Source organism: Cibotium barometz, chromosome 41 (assembly GCF_041138505.1).
Source record: "Cibotium barometz isolate CiBa-2024 chromosome 41, ASM4113850v1, whole genome shotgun sequence".
NCBI classification, from domain to species: domain Eukaryota; kingdom Viridiplantae; phylum Streptophyta; class Polypodiopsida; order Cyatheales; family Cibotiaceae; genus Cibotium; species Cibotium barometz.
In genome coordinates this window covers 32121590-32127183 of record NC_141086.1, presented here as the reverse complement: position 1 = coordinate 32127183, position 5594 = coordinate 32121590, and positions in this window count along the sequence as shown.

The window sequence follows — 5594 nt, the reverse complement described above, 5'->3', positions numbered from 1 at the left end:
AATAATCTTTTGCCCCCTGTCTCCCCATATAAGCTGATTGTACCGTGTCTCCAATCTTGAACGGCCCGCACTGCGCGTAGCCATGGCCTTCCAAGGATGATAGGATAAGTCCCTAATCCTGCTGGCATTACATGAAAATCTACTACCGTTTTGACTGCATAAGCTTCGATTTCCAAGCTCTTCACTACCCCTAGACACTTGATCTTTTGATGGTTTGCCAGTCGTATGCGGAATCCTGAAACTCCTTCTACTGTCAGGCCCATCTTTTCTACACATGTTTGAGTGATTACACAAATTTGTGCACCACCATCCACGTATCCCTGCCCAAGATTCTTCCTCTTGTGCCAAACATCCACTATGGGACAAATGTCTGAAGACTCATCAATGGCCAACACTCTTACTGACCCTCTGTTGGGTTCCTTTCCCAACGGGCTGACTAGTTTCTTCCATTGGCGCTTCAGCTTCGGTATCATTTCCACTAGTTGTCCAAAGGTCACGTCTGCCTTCCTACTGCTCAGGTCCTGTTTCAAGTCATAGCTATCCTGCCCTTCCCCTAGTGGAAAATCTGAGACGTGAAATTTTCGGCGAGCTCTCCTTTACCTTTTAGCTTTCACATCTTCACCCTCATGACTCTTCCCTTTCTTCCTACTGGGACCTGCTTCATTTCTTCCTTCTTTATCCTCTGTAGTTCTCTTCCCAATAGGCATTACCAATGTATCTTCCAACATTGCTGCCTTCTCCAAGGTGACCACACTTAACACTTTTGTCTTTCCCTTGTCCTCCTTGGTCAGTCCACTAGGTCCTGCCTCACCCTTAATCTCAATGCCATAATCATTTGACCGGTTCGGCAACTGTGCAGGCAATGGATACATATCTCCACCCATTCTTGGTGGTTTATCACATTGTGGGCTGATGTGACCAAGCTCTCCACAGTTATAGCATGTGGGCAACTGCCTCCAACCCCTGCCGTTATTCTGTCCACCAAAACCATTCTTTGGTTGTCCTTCACCTCCTGGCTGATTTGCAAGTCTCACACGACCTCGATTATTTCCCACATTACTTAACATATTTAGGCTAAGATTCTTCATCAAATCAACCACTTGTCTCAAGTCCTGCCTCAGTTCATCATCTTGTGCTGCAGTAGTGACCATTGCTGGCACAACTTGAGTAGCTACTGAAACCGCATCTGCCGGATGAACCTCCTCTGGAACCCGACTTTGCATGGAATCCATTTGCTTCATCTCTGACACCATAGGTAGTGAGCTCACTCCCAATTGAGTTAGTCTATTCAACTTCCACTCTTTGTTCCTTGCCACCTCCAATGCATCCTCGTATGTTCTTGGCTTCTTCAGTTCTACCCTCCAACGTAGGTTTTCCTTGAGGCCAACCAAGAACCGGTCCTTCTTCATCATATCTGGTGGGGGCACTTGGGGCTGCAAGGCTTGACACAAGCTCTCCCATAATATGGAAAACTTCTTGATGTAATCATCAATGGGCTCCGCTTTTCTTTGTCTCAATTCCTGTATTTCATGCCAAACTTTGTCTGGATCTTTCACCTTCACAAACTGTGCTGTTAAAGCTTGTCGGACATTATCCCATGTCAATGGCATAGGTGGATCAGCCCTCTGCAACTCCTCCTCATAACCCTTACACCAGCTTCGTGCATCACCCTTCAAACAGATTTGCAAAAGGCGTAACATTTGAGCGGGTATCTGGATATGGTTGCTTATGCACGCAACTTCCATGTTTTCTAAGAACTCTTCCACACTCTCATCACTTTTTCCATGAAACTCTGGATAAGGGAAAGCCATTGTTACCCAAAAAAAACCCTTTTCACACAGATGCGAAAACAAAACCTTCTACTAACTCAATTCTCAGAAGAAAACTTCAAAACACTTCAGGTTTAGAAGAGAATGAACACATGCACATTAAACGAATTTGCATAGTTAATCATTGGAATTACCACCGGCAAAGGAGACTCCAATATTTCCCTCAGTCTTTCTGGCCCAAACATATATGCCATACGCTGTTGAAAGAAAATTTTTCTGTCCACATGAACATTTATCTAAATTCTTTGGGTAAAATGGAAGGGAGTAAATGTTGAAATTTGAGCAAAATGATGAGCTATGGTGGATCAAACACTAGAATCAACATGATTAACAAAGTGATTAAGAAATAATTAAGACGTAATTAGTGAATAATTAGCAGATAGATTAATGTAGGCATGGATACTCAAAAACCAGCAAATTCTCATTAGGGCTATGCCTCAATTTATAGTGTTTACATCAAGCATCAAATCCCCTTGATTTCTCCATGATTCACTCCCTGAATATCTCCACCTCTTGCCTAATTCTCTCCACCTCTTCTCTTTTCCCTGAATATCTCCCAGAATATCTCCACACTCCTAAATTCCCTCATGCTACCCATTATTCTCTCCCAGTAGATTCTTCTCACCTTTTCACAGGTTCTTTCACAATTACATCTTCTCTTTTACAGCCTCTATCCAAGAGCTTGTTCCTACACACACCCTATTCACTTGTATATTTCAACACCTCCCCTCAAGTGAATAATCCTAGTACACCTAGACCCTATACCAAGTTTGCCTCCCCTTACTTGGTAGTCCGCGACCAGTGTCTACTCCTCCCCTCAAGTTATCTCAGCACACCTGGACCCTGTATCAAGTTTCTCTCTTACTTGACAGTCCGCGACCAGTGCCTCAAGTCCCTAAACCCATAGTCCTTGACACACTCTCTCTCTATGTGTCCAAGGCTTACTATAGTTGCCCGTGACCTTGACTAAAGTGCTCACACATTCATCTACCACGTGGCCTACATCATCGGTGGCTCAGAGGTGGTTTTACTTTATTGGGGCAGGTTACATTGGGTTGTGGGCTCTCTCTCTCTCTCTCTCTCAGAGATTTTCACATGGCTCCTCACTCTTTGGAGCCTCACATCTTCTCTTGTCTTCAGTCTTCTTCTCGTGGCAGCATCTCTCCACGCGTTCGTCTCTTCTTTCAGTCTTCTCGGGGCAGCTTCTCTTCTCGTGGCAGCTTTTCTTCTCGTGTCCATGTCTTCCTTCAGATCTTCTTGGTGTGGATCCTCTTCTTGGGAAGAGATATTCTTCTTCTTTCATGGTTGGGGCCATGAGCTCGTCCGTTAGGTCATTTTGCTCCATGTGAGCAACATGTTTCAATGTTTTGCTGACAGTTTCTTTGGGCTTTTTATGTTTATTTTGTATCATTATGCAATGCAAACCCAAATTTATGCGGGAGGTCTTACCTCTTGCCTTAATCTGGACAAGGGCAGTGTCTGTTCCCATTTTTACACTGATAAAATGTGCCCAATACATAATGCGTATAGCATTCATTCTCATGCACATTCCAAATGCAATTCTGGCTGTGAATAATCTTGAATTTGAGTGAGATTTACAGGCATTAACCAAGGGTTAAATGCAAAATGATGATTTTCACAATTTTATCAGCACAATTTTCCCAGAAATTACACTAAATTAAGGGTAACCAATTTGTACGGGATGGTTGGAGTATCAAACCAACTCCGATTTGAAATCTGAAGTTATAGGGATCTGTATCAGATACCTAATGGTTAATTTGAACCCTCAATTGCACCAAAGTACAGTGATTAGCACTGATTAATCATTGATTAGCAAATTAATGCTCTGGTTTGTGTGCAGAAAACAGAGTATGCGGGGAGCTCAGATCTGGTGCCTTCCACTTCAAATGAGCTCAAATGCTTTCAAAGGCATCAATAGCAATGAGTCTAGTAGAGGATTAAGCCAAGAAACATAAGATTTGACCAAATAATGAAAGCTTAATCTCTGTTTTACCAAAGTCACCTGCAGATTTGATGAAGAGCTTGGATCTCTCTGTAGACTTGATGAAATTGATTTCTGTCTTCACCAGCTTGTAGAGCATGCTTGATTACCCCTTTTGCTAAAGGGAATTGAAGTAATTTGATTGGAGCAAAGAGAAATCTGCAGATTACTCAGAAAAAAACGCGCCGGCTAAAAACGTAATTTCTCCTGAATGCTTTCGCGATTTGCAGCGCCGTTTCGATGGGCTGGTAGCCAAGGGTGTTGGCTAGCTTAAGCTAGAAGGTCATGACCTAATTTGAAGTGTGCTAAGTGCTAGAGACCCTCCACTGGCTGGGGGTGAAGGGGAAGAGTGAAAGCTTACTAAAAAATTGATTTTTTGCTAATTATCTTACTAATCCTGATTAATTCACTAATGGGCTCATAAATCTGGTTGATTCTAGGCATGGCTCTGATACCATGTTGAAATTTGAGCAAAATGATGAGCTATGGTGGATCAAACACTAGAATCAACATGATTAACAAAGTGATTAAGAAATAATTAAGACGTAATTAGTGAATAATTAGCAGATAGATTAATGTAGGCATGGATACTAAAAAACCAGCAAATTCTCATTAGGGCTATGCCTCAATTTATAGTGTTTACATCAAGCATCAAATCCCCTTGATTTCTCCATGATTCACTCCCTGAATATCTCCACCTCTTGCCTGATTCTCTCCACCTCTTCTCTTTTCCCTGAATATCTCCCAGAATATCTCCACACTCCTAAATTCCCTCATGCTACCCATTATTCTCTCCCAGTAGATTCTTCTCACCTTTTCACAGGTTCTTTCACAATTACATCTTCTCTTTTACAGCCTCTATCCAAGAGCTTGTTCCTACACACACCCTATTCACTTGTATATTTCAACAGTAAATTGAGGTCCATTGTGATTATCCATTGAGAGTGGCCATCCAACTCCCAAGAGGCACGACTGGCTAATTTCCCAATTCTACCAGAATTTTTAGGCAACACATCAACTGTGAAACGGCACCAATCCCAAGAATTTTAGCCTGCAAACCATACTTCAGTTGGCTGTCAAATCTAATATAGCACAATTTTAGAAGGCATCTGTCACACAACTGTCCTGGCATAGCAGTCATTCACTGAGATTACTCACATGCACATGTTTTCAGTCTTGTAAACTGAAGGTTCTTGGAATGCTCCTCAGTGGGGGGCACCAAAAACTGTGAAGGGAGGCGGAGAGACACGGAACACCTCTATAGCAATGCCTTTCCACAGTTCGGAGTACACACCAACATCAAGAAAAAGGGGCACCAGTCAACTACTCAGTGAGCTGACACAACATTTAACATCTCAAGCATGAGACTTTGTCTCTACCCTCATTCAATTTTCCAAGCAACTGGGGGAAGCCTACATACATTTGATCAAGACATGCAAGGGGAGATGGGCACATCAACATCTGCCACCCTTTACTCAATTGATACATATGCATATAGGGGTGCACCCTTATTATGAAATAGGCTCACAGCCATAAGCAAAATGATCACCACAGAGAAATGGTGAGAGAACCGCTTGACATAACAAGGTTACATTCCATCAAGTATGAGCTTTATGCAAAACTTCAGTTTCCCAAGAAAAGACAACATCAGTAAGGAACTTCAATTCTCCCAACCTGGCAAGCAGTGTGTGGCTGGGAGACACAATCACTTTATGGTCTTCAGTCTGTCTGTTGAAGAAGCATACCACCATACATACATATTC